The sequence below is a fragment of the Cavia porcellus genome, unplaced genomic scaffold, assembly GCF_034190915.1.
Source record: "Cavia porcellus strain 051 isolate PalLab524CR breed Dunkin Hartley unplaced genomic scaffold, mCavPor4.1 scaffold_13, whole genome shotgun sequence".
Taxonomy (NCBI): Eukaryota; Metazoa; Chordata; class Mammalia; order Rodentia; family Caviidae; genus Cavia; species Cavia porcellus.
Window position 1 is genome coordinate 4,563,981 of NW_026947496.1, and position 12,112 is coordinate 4,576,092.

A 12,112-nucleotide genomic window follows, 5' to 3' on the forward strand; every position below is an offset into this window, starting at 1 on the left:
GAGAAAAGTGGAAGGAAATTTTAAAAAGAACATAACTGCAGTATGTACATGTCTTCCTTTCCCAAACAATTGTAAATAGCGTATACTGCAAGTATATTCTAGTAGAAAAATATTTAAGTGCATATACAGTTTTTAGGAGTATTTTAACGTAGCCCTCCAAAATATTGCCACCTAATGGCACAGTAGATGCATCTTGAAAAGAATATTTCACTATTTTAACAAGTCAGTTGCTTCTGGATGATGTATAAAATATTTTTTTTAAATCAGTGAATTTTATGACCTTGAACCCACTTCCATACTTCTAAGACCTTGAACTGCTCTCTAATGTATGAAGAAAGATGTATGTGATACCATGATGGTGGAAGAACCCTTCTATAAGTTCATAGATGTTAGTTTTGAGAGAACAACTACATACAGGGAAGCCAATTCCTTATCCAGTGTGTGTCTGTTTCAGAAAAGACAAAGTACTGTTACTTCCATCGTGAAAGCAGGCTACCATAGTCATCCTGTCTCCGAGATGCAGGCTGATCATCTTAGGGAATGTTGCCACACCAGATTCTTTCAGGGTTGGCTTTTTGTGCTGCCAAGTGGTGCACCCAGCAGTGTCAGCCAGAGTGGGCTGCGCTCCACATATCATGGAGGAATGTGTTAATGTGCTCAAGCTAAGAAAACACATCTGGGGTGGAAGCAACCATTATGGTCATAACTTGCTTAAGTACATGGTAATCTATGACAATTCCCCAAAATCCATCCATCTTCTTCCCAGGCTGAATAAGAGAGTTGCATATTTGTTCATTAACATCCATCACCCTACATCTTTCAAACCCTTGTTGGTCACACTAAGGTAGGCCCTCCCATGAGGGATGCAATATTGCTTTCATTAAGTATTTTACCACAAAGAGGTAATTCTACTGGCTTTCCTTTAATGTTTACCATCATAAGAGCTAGTTCACACTGCACAGTTTAGGAAAGCAAATTAGGAATTATGTAGAGTACTAGCTTTATCTTTCCAGAGTAAAATTTATGAATCTGGAGAAATTATCACAGAATGAATTTGGGGTTCATCAGGATAACTGGGCACTTGATCTTTGCTAAAAGTCTGCCCACCATCTCACTTGCTTGTGCCCCTTCTTTTATTGCGGGGTACTCAAGGCTTGGACATGCTGTAATCAGCATTGGTTCAAACCCAGTGTTCTGTAACCTTTGCAAAGTTTATTTCCTTTTCTGCAATGTGCAGTTTCCCTAGTCAAAAATAAGATGTCCCTTTTCAAAGGGACACAAGGAAGATTACCACTGTGAACTTTTGTTAGTGCACTGGGGTCCTTCCTGAAGGTTACCTGACATCCTTCCCAAGCAAGTTGTTCTGGGTCAAGTAACCAAGCTCAAGTCTGGAGATTGTTTGAGTTGCTGTAGTGCTCTGTGGTTATGCTTTTTTTTTTTATTTAAGAGGAAAAAGAGAAAAACACAAAACAAAACAAAGCGGTGTAAGGGTACACGTAATATAGAACTACAAAAAAAAAGGCAGACTTTTCATTTGTTCTGAATAATTATGCTTATATAATTTCAATGAAAATTAACAGGTTTACCATTTATTTCTCTTCTTGAAACACTTTACTTAGCAAGCATCGAAGTTCTACCGATGTTGCACAGTTTCCACTATTACTTAGATTCTGCTGTCCATGAGAATCTTTGAGCTCATACTTGTATTTAGAGCATCTTCTTCAGAGATGCTATGTGCAACAAGCCAACATAAACCTATTAGTCTACTTAATATGTTCATAAGTATTGTTCATACATTCACTAAATTCCTTTCATCTTACAAGTAAGGAATTCAAATAATCTATTGGATCAATATTCCATACATTTAAAGGTTGCAATTTAAGGTATCACTAATATATATATATATATATATATATATATCACTAATACATATATATATATATATATCACTAATACATATATATATATATATATATTCAGAACTGTCCAAACAATAATTTTCATCAAATTATAGAGTCAATTGCAGAAAACACTAATTCGGTTAGTGGAATTCATTTTCACAGTTCTGCTTCTCACACCATTTCTGTCACCAAATATATACTGTAAAGTTTCTTTGCAGGGACTTAATTAATAAGGAAAAATAATTTATACCTATATAGTTCTGTAATGTGTTTTACTAAGTAAACTTAGAGAATGAGAAATTGGAGAATCAACAGTGGGTATGTTCAGTCCAAAGACCATGAGTATCCGTCAGCTGCTCAAATGAAGTAGCTGAAATTTTCAAAACAAAAGGAATTAAGGACATGAACTTTGAGTGTCTGAAAGCACCATGAAACATCTTCAGTATAATTCTGTGTTGGAAATCTAGGAAATATAACCTCCATAAGTAGCATCAGCTGCAAAACATTCACTACTTAAGTAGAAGATAGATTCTAAAAAGCAGTCACTCCTGACTTTTCTTTTTATTACATCAAGAATTCTATACTATTTGAATGTTTCACACACAACTGGCACGAGTTGGATTCTAACTGATTGATTAGTTTCTTAGTGCTCAAGTTGGCATATAAGAAGAATGACAATAATTGTTAGAAAATAGAAAATAAGGTGAAATTCCAGTTGTTGCTTCTCTGCCATGTCACCCTGCATTGGAGTGAGCCAACCACAAGCTGAAATACTTATAAACTGAACTAAATAAACATTTCTTCCATTACTTTGTGAGTGTTGGGTATTCTGTCTCAGAAACTCTAAATGTCACTAAGACAGAAGTAGACACCAGAATTGACATTATGGGTGTGACTGTATGTGACCATGTGGTTCAGGAGTCTTTGGATTTGGCTTATGGGAAGATTGGGAAGGCTTGGTAAGCTGAAGAAACAGCTTTGGAATGTCCTTGATGGGAGAGTCTGGTCAGAGGTCAGAAGATTGAATGCTGATAGACACACTTCCTATAAAGATCAGGTATAGAAATTTCTGCTGGAAAAAAGACTCCGTTGGTTGTTGACCTACAGATGATGTGTTATACTTTGGCAGAAAAATCTGTCTGCATTTTACTCATGCTCAGAGAATTTGTCTTAGATGAGATTATTGATAACAGATTAATTATTTTGGCAGAACAACTTTCAAGGCATTTTAATCTTGAGGCCATTTCATGGCTACTTAGGTGCTTTTACCCAGACCTATGTTGAGAATGAAGAGCAAAGGGCACAGAATAATGGTTTAGAATGTTCTGAATTTGGCCAGAAAGGAAGCTCCATTACAGCTGTGATCTGCAAACATGGTACAGAGGAGAAAATGTTCACTGAAAACACTAGCAAGTAAAAGCCAAGTATTTCTGAATAGAACAATGGTAAAAATGGTTTGAGAATATCACAAGAATCAATAGGAGTCCACCATTTGTAGCCTGAAATTTTCAAAAGTGAAGGACCTGGTTTTGAACAGAGAGTCACAGAGTACTATACCCCAGAAGGCAGTATCCTGGGGAAGTTTTTCCACAAGGTTTGGTTCATAGGCTCTTGAACCTACAGCAAAGAGAGTAGAAAGGCGGCTGCCAGACCTTAGCACCATCCACATGTTGCTGGTTTCAGGTGCATTCAGAATGCAAAAGTTGTGAGGTCATGAAGGCTTCCATCCAGAGATCAGAGGAAGACTGGGAGTTACGTCAGTGTTCTGAGAAAAGGCAGAGTGTGAAGCTGAAAGTGTGAAGCCAAAGACACAGTGGAGACTTCAGAACATTGACAAAAGACAACAGTATTAGTTGCCTGAGGAAAACTGCAAGGAAGGAATAGAGCCTGGCAAAGAAAGAAGCAAGATATATATATAACCACAGGGAGTGCCATATATATATATATATATATATATATATATATATATATATAGATATATAGATATATATAGATATATATATATATATATAAAACCACAGGGAGTGCCATATAGATAGAACCACTCAAGCCCTTAATGTTCGCCCTGCTGGGTTTTGGATTTGTTTTGTTGTGGTTGCTTTTTAACCCCTCTTTCTACCTTTTGGAATGGAAATGTGTATTTTATATTCTTGTATATTTGAAGTGCTTAACTATATTTTTATTTGTACAAGGGCTCTCAGCTAAGAATTTGCCTTAAATCTTAGAAGAGATTTTAGTATTGGACTTTCAGCAATGCTGAAGCCATTAAGATTTTGATAGCATTTAGAGGTTGAGGCTATCTTACATTGGGGATAATCTCTCTGTCTCACCATCTTTTTCACACTACTGTCAAATACTAGACATTTCAAATTATATTTTCAAAAAGATAATATTGAATCATTTAAAATCATTAAGCAGTACTATTGTAGTTAGAGGTTGTGGGGAAAACTTTTAGAATCAGGACACAGAACTTATAATATTATTTTATGAAGGTCACCCAGAGTTTAACACAAGAAAATACAGGAAATCTGTCCACAACACTAAAGACACAGAATATTCAACCAAGGACCTAGATCCTACATCAATGTCCTGCATGAGTCCAAATGAAAACCTAGAGCCCATGACAATGCCTCCCACAAGGCTAAATTGAGGTGTAGAGCCCACAAAAAGGACTCACACCAGTCTGTTTTACAGATCTGTACTGGGAAGGCCCAAAGGTCAGCAGTGGAAGCTAGAAAGTCTATGTCAGTGGGGTGAAGGAAACATGTTGGTAGGTTGAGGGTTCTGCACTGGAGCCAAGAAGTCACACTCAAAACAAAGACCAGGACTGCCCTGAAAATCACCACAGCCATCCTCAGCAACACAGAGATCCTGAGCTCCTCTGACAATAAGAACAGTCAACTACATGTCAGAAAGCCAGTGTGACAAGTTTCTCCTGGAGATTAAACAGCACATACCTTTCCCTCTGGAGCCAGGAAGCAATGCTCAATGTAAGAACCAGAATTCCCCAAAGTGAAACACAGCCACTCTCACCAACAAGGTCCCGAGTTCCTCCAGTGGCAATGGTCAGACTCACACTGGGGAGGCTAGTCATGATGAGGTCCTCCAGGAGAACCAACGGCTCAAACAGCAACACTAAGAAACTCACAATGCCTCTCATCTCCTCCACATCTCTATTTATTCTAGCAACTTTCCTCAGGTGAAACATCTATAATTGGCACCATGCTGATTTAATTCCACTGGCATTAAACTGACCACCGGTTTTTAATCCATGACAATTATGTTTTTTGTATACCGAATATTTTCTCTGTAATCCACACTAAACTTTTTGGAGGTGTGTTCATTCTCTTTTAATTTCTTTGTTTCATCAGATTCACCTCATTGACATGGCTCATATGTTCTGCCTCAATGGACTTGGAAACATTCTCTCACCCACAGTCAGGATATATATAACTGATTTTTTCCATTTTAGTTTTCAAGTCTCCAATTCAATTTAAGTCTGACTATTCACACTGAAGGTTACTGATTTGAAAGAAAAAAAATTTTTGTTATTTAGGAAGAAAAAGAAAAAACAGAAAAAGGGTACAACTAATACAAAATTTAAAAAATAAACAGTAAGAAATCACTAGTTAATAGATTACATATTCTCATCTTAGAAATAGTTGTTCAAGTTACAAAATGGAAGTATATAAAGTGGACTTTCAAACAGTGAGAATGCAAACAGTTTTGTTCAATGATCCAAAAAACTCAGTAATATGGTATCTATCTTATACACTTAAACATATATGCAGTTATAACATTTAGAGCACTTTCTTTTCTTTTCTTTTGTACAATGGCAATTACACATTTAAGATTTTATTATTCTGACCATTCTTATTACTTTTTTGAAGAGAGTAAAACCAAATGCGACATATCAGAACAGAGTCAGTCACATCAAAACAATGGACATAATAGATAATGTAAAAACAAAATACAAGGTGATCAACAGTGGTTACCATACTGCCTCTTGCTATTTTAAGAAGAATTTCCAGTTATAATAAAATTGAACAAAACAGTAAAGAATAAAATCAAAGCATTGGAGACATTACAGGACTTTAAAAGAAGATAATAGTCAACCGGAATGGGCATCATAATGAATCTTATTGTCTTCACAGTTTTGCCTATACTTTCGAACTTGGTACTATCAAGCAAAGCAGAATAGGGGAAAATCAGTCAAAACAAGATGGTGAGGGCAATACAGGATTTCCAATCAAGTTAATAGGAAATCAAAGTAGGTTAATATAATGTATCCTGCTATTTTTTATTTATTTTTCCCTTAATTAAAAAGATAAAAAGAAAAAAGTAAATAATTTTTTTAAAAGGGCATTGAGATAAAAGAGGGCATGACAACAGAAGAGCACAGGCCAAAAAATAACCATTTAAGCAAAATAGTGTATAACCACAAGATATCCTGACATAAAAATAGTTACCATAGTGTCTCTTTCCTTGAAATCTGAGTATAACTTCTTATACTGTAGTACCAAACATATCAAGACACTATAAAACCATTCAAGAGAATGATATTATTACAGGGTATTTAGAACCAATTAACAGAAAATGAACAATGGTTTCTGTATAATCTCCTTGTCTATAAAAGTTTTTGTTTATATGATAACATATAATAAAATTCAGTAAGATACAACCTGTTAAGACCGATGGAGATGGAAGAATACAAGTTTGATGGGACTTCAAAATATGATGACACTAAATCAGCACTAGCTATTAAGATGGCTTGTTTTCTCCAAAATAACTGTTCCTACCAACAGATCTTCTCTGCTTCATTTCTGTTGAGCTCTTTTTCTGTCATTTGTTGTCAGTTTGTCTTCTTCGTTCTGCTTTCTGCTCCATTCATTGTGGCCTCTCTGCCACTATTTCTGGAATCTTGGTATTTTCCTTTTTTAGAATATCCTGCAGCATTCTCTGTAAAGTTGAATTGGCAGTTGCAAATTCCCCTAGTTCCTCTTTATCCTGGAAGCACCTTGTTTTTCCATCAATTTCTAGGGATAGTTGTGCAGGATATATCAATCTTGGCTGGAGGTTATTATCTTTCAAAGCTTGAATTATTTCTCCCCACCCTCTTCATGATTTGGTGGTTTGTGCTGAGAAGTCTGCTGTAATTCTGATGGGTGTCCCCTTGTAAGTGATCTGTTTCTTGTCTCTGATGGCTTTTAATATTCTGTTCTTATATTGGATTTCTAGAATTTTGATGATTATATGCCTGGGTGTAGCTCTGTTTGGGTTGTAGGTGGCTGGGGTGCTGTATGCCTCATACATCTGAGTATCTTTTCCATTTGCTAAATTAGGGAAATTCTCTTGGATTATTTCTGTGAATAGCTTTTGAGGTCCATTTGTTTGTGTCCCTACTTCTTCTTTTATGTTCTTAATTCCTAAGTTATAGATCCTCTTATCATCTTCTAGCCTTTGTATTGTTGCTATTTATTTTTTTGTTATTTTTAAGAAGTTTTTCGTTTCATGCTCCCATGTTGCAAATCTGCCCTCCAGTTCAGATAATCTATCCTTAGTTTCTTTCAAGCTGTTATGGCAGTTTTCGATAGAGTTTTTAGTTTCCTGGTAATCTCTTTGAACCTGCTTCACATATTCTATCTTTTCTCTATTTTCTCCAACAAACGATTCTCCCCTTTTTTTCTGTTCTTCCATTCCACCCTCCATTTTTTCTTGGGTGGTGTTTAGCATTTCTCTAAGCTATTCTACTTATATCTTGCTTCAGGTCATTAATAACTTCATTCCTGAACTTGTCTATGAGGCTCTGGAGATAGCACTTTATATCTATTGTTGCTGTGTCAGATACTGCATGTTTCTCAGGATTGGGGGCCAAGGACCCTTTCTTGTTGCTCCCTCTTCTCATATTTTTGTTCCTTTTATACAAGCGAATATAGGAGGCTCAGTTTCTTTCTTTGTTGGTTACAGTTTGTTTGAATTGTGTCAGCTAGGTGTTCCCCCCCACTGTAGTGTACTAGGGAGACAGAGATCTGGGAAGTCTATGCTGCGCTCACTCCTCTAGGTCAATCTACAGAAGGCTTCATTGCTAGGATGCACCTCCAGGTGCTGGGACCTGGTTTGGGCTAGCCTACTGGGTCTTAGTCAGTGGCATCATGCAGGCCAGGCACTTTCCACCAATGCCACTTGAGAGGGGAATATGTGACTGAAGTCACTGCAACAACCTGTTTTGGCTAGTCTGCCTGGACCCAGTATATCCTTTGCTGAAGCCTCCTACTCTATGGAAGGGTCCCCAATCCGCTCACTCACTGCAGGTCGATGCAGGGCTCCCGGCCAGTCCTACTCTCAACTCCATTCACAGCTTCCCACTCTCAGAGCTTTTGCATCTCTCTCCTTGCTGCACTGATTGTGATGCAGCAGCAGCTGCAGGAAATTAAAATCACAGCTTCCAGTGGCTCGAGGTCCAGCTTCCATGCTGAGACCTTATCTGTTCCTGTTATATAACTGGGATTGCATTTCCAGTTGGTTTCTCTTAGTTTAGTTCGTTCCTGGGTCAGCAAAGTATATCTCCTCTTGCTTAGGATTTCTCGCCCGGTACCATTCCTGGATTTTAAGTGCGGTTTCTCAGAGAGCCTCCAAAGCTGCTGCTGTCTATCTGCCATGTTCTCCCACAACTGACAGAAAAATTTCTAAACCAACTATCAAATCATAGCATTCAAGAATTAGAATATAGTGTAACCTGACCAATTACCACACTTGAAAAGCAAAATGCATTAAGTACAGTTAACCTTGGAGATAACTGAAGCTGTACACAGCCCCAGTTTGTCAGTGAGTTCTGCCTCTTTGTGCCTGTCATCCTCACACTCAGAAGCTCCTTCTGTAGCTGGCACACACAGGTAAGAAGGTAAACAAATGTGCTGGAATGCATATTGAGGAACAAACTACTTCAAAGAAAACATGCTAAAGTAACATTTTTTTCCTGACAAAGTAGATAAAAATAGGATGCTTATAAGAAATGAGAGATCATAAACAAATGTGGCCATTGTGAAGGAAAATTTGATTGTGACTCTTATCATTGTTTAAAATACATTTTAGATCACTTTATAATGAATTATACAATAAAGATTGAGAATCTCTACTTTATTCTTCTAATTAGTCTTTTATTTATCTGAAATTTTCATTTCTACAAAAGATTTTTAACACAATACTTGCTGATGCCATAAACTACTTCATGTCAAACTTTCACTCATAACTTCTGCATCATTACTAAAATTAAAGTCACAGAATTCTAAGAGACCAAAGAATATTTTAAACATTGTCAACTAATCTCTTGAAAGGGCAAATATAATTACCATGATGTAACATCTTATAGCTTCACTTCTACCAATCACTTTGTGTGTGTGTGTGTGTGTGTGTGTGTGTATTATTTAAGGAGAAAAAGAAAAAGAAAAACAGAAAATTACAAGTTATACAGAATTTCAGAAAAATAAACAGTAGCAAACCATTAGTTAATAGATTACATATTGTTATCTTAGAAATAATTATTCAAGTTACAAAATTAAGGCCTATAAGGTGGACATTCAAAAAAGTGAGATTGCAAACAGTTCCTTTCAATGATCCAACAAAACTCAGTAATATGGTTACCTATCTTATACACTTAAATATACATGTAGTTATATCTTCTAGAACACTTTCTTTTCCTCTCTTTCGTACAATGACAGTTACACATTTTGGGTTTTATTACTCCCACAGTTCTTGTTACTTTTTGTGAAGACAATAAAACCAAATGTGACATAACAAAACAGAGTCAGCCAAATCAAAAGGATGGACATAATACATACTGTAAAAACAAAATAAAAAGTGATCAACATTGGTTACCATAATGCCTCTTGCTATCTTAAAAAGAATTGTTTATCATCAATTATAATAAAATCGAACAAAACAGTAAAGAACAAATCCAATAAAACCAAAACATTGGAGACATTACAAGACTTCAAAAGAAGATAATAGTCAAACCAGAATGGGTGTCATAATGAATCTTATTGTCTTCACAGTTGCTGCCTATACTCTCAAACTTGGTAATATCAAGCAAAACAGAATAGTGGAAAATCAGTCAAAACAAGATGATGAGAGCAATACTGGGTTTCAAATCAAGTTAAGAGAAATCAAAGTGGGTTACTATAATATACCCTGCTATTTTTTTATTTTTCCCTTAATTAAAAAGAGAAAAATAAAAAAGTTAAATAAAAAAATTTTAAAAAGGAGATTGAGGTAAAAGAGGACAAAACAACAAAACAGCACAGGTCAAAACACAACCATTTAAGCAAATAGTGTTTCACCACAAGATATCCCGACATAAAAGTAGTTACCATAGTGTCTCTTTCCTTGAAATCTGAGTATAACTTCATATACTGTACCATCAAACATATCAAGACAATGTAAAACCATTCAAGAGAATGACAGTATTACAGTGTATTTAGAACCAACTAACACTAAAATGAACAATGGTTTCTGTATAATCTCCTTTTCTATAAAAGTTTTTGTTCATAATATCACATATAATAAAATCCAATGAGATACAACATGTTAAGACCGATGGAGACAAAAGAACAAAAGCTTGATGGAACTTCAAAACAAGATGATATTAAATTAGCACTAGCCATTATAACATCTTGTTTTCTCCAAAATAGCTGTTCCTAGCATCCAACCTTCTCTGCCTCATTTCTGTTGAGCTCTTTTTTCAGTCATTAGTTGTCAGCTTGTCTTCTTCATTTTGCTTTCTGCTCCGTTCATTGTGGCTCTCTGCCACTGTTTCTGGAATCTTGGTATTTTTCTTTTGTTAGAATGTCCTGCAGTATTCTCTGTAGAGTTGAATTGGTGGTTGCAAATTAACCTGGTTCCTGTTTACCCTAGAAGCACTTTGTTTTTCCATCAATTTCTAGGGGCAGTTTTGCAGGATATATCAATCTTGGCTGGAGGTTATTATCTTTCAAAGCTTGAATTGTTCCCCCCCCCCCACTCTCTTTGTGATTTGGTGGTTTGGGCCGAGAAGTCTGCTGTAATTCTGATGGGTGTTCCCTTGTAAGTGATCTGTTTCTTGTCTCTGACAGCTTTTAATATTCTGTTCTTATATTGGATTTCTGGAATTTTGTTTATTATATGCCTCAGTGTTGTTCTGTTTGAGTTGTAGGTGACTGGGGTCCTGTATGCCTCATACATCTGAGTATCTTTACCTTTTGCTAAATTAGGGAAATTCTCCTGGATTATTTCTGGGAATAGCTTGTGTAGTTCATTTATTTGTGTCCCTACTTCTTCTTTTATATTCTTAATTCTTAAGTTATAGATCCTCTTATCACCTTCAAGCCTTTGTAATATTGCTGTTTGTTTTCTTGTTATTTTTAAGAAATTTTTCATTCCATGCTTCCACATTACAAATCTGTCCTCCAGCTCAGATAATCTATCCTTAGTTTCTTTCAAACTGTTATGCCAGCTTTCAATAGAGTTTTTAGTTTCCTGGTAATCTCTTTGAACCTGCTTCATGTATTCTATCTTTTCTCTGTTTTCTCCATCAAATAATTCTTCCCTTTTTTTCTGTTCTTCCATTGCACCATCTGTTTTTTCTTGGGTGGTGTTTAGCATTTCTCTAACTAGTCTACTTATATCTTGCTTTAGGTCATTAAATACTTCACTTTTGAACTTGTCTATGAGGCTCCAGAGATATCGCTTTATGTCTGTTGGTGCTGTGTCTGATATTGCATGTTTCCTGCCCTCATTCTCCTTTGTATTTACCTTCCCTGGATCAGTGTTCTCAGGATTGGGGGCGGAGGACCGTTTCATGTTGCTCCCTCTTCCCATAATTTTTGTTCCTTCCATACAAGTGTATGTAGGAGGCCCTGTTTCTTTCCTTGTTGATTACAGTTTGCTTGAATTGTGCCAGCTAGGTGTTCCCGCCCACTGCAGTATACTAGGGAGACACAGACCTGGGCAGCCTATGATGGCCCGCCCCTCCAGGTCAGTCAGCCTCCTGAAGGCTTCACTGCTAGGGTGCACCGCCAGGCACTGGGACCTGGTTTGGGCTAACCTACTGGGTCTTATTCTGTGGCACCACCCAGGCCAAGCACTCCCCACCAATCCTGTTTGACAGGAGAATATGCAACTAAAGTCACTGCAGCATCCTGTTTTGGCTAGTCTGCCCGGTCCCAGAATGTCCTCTG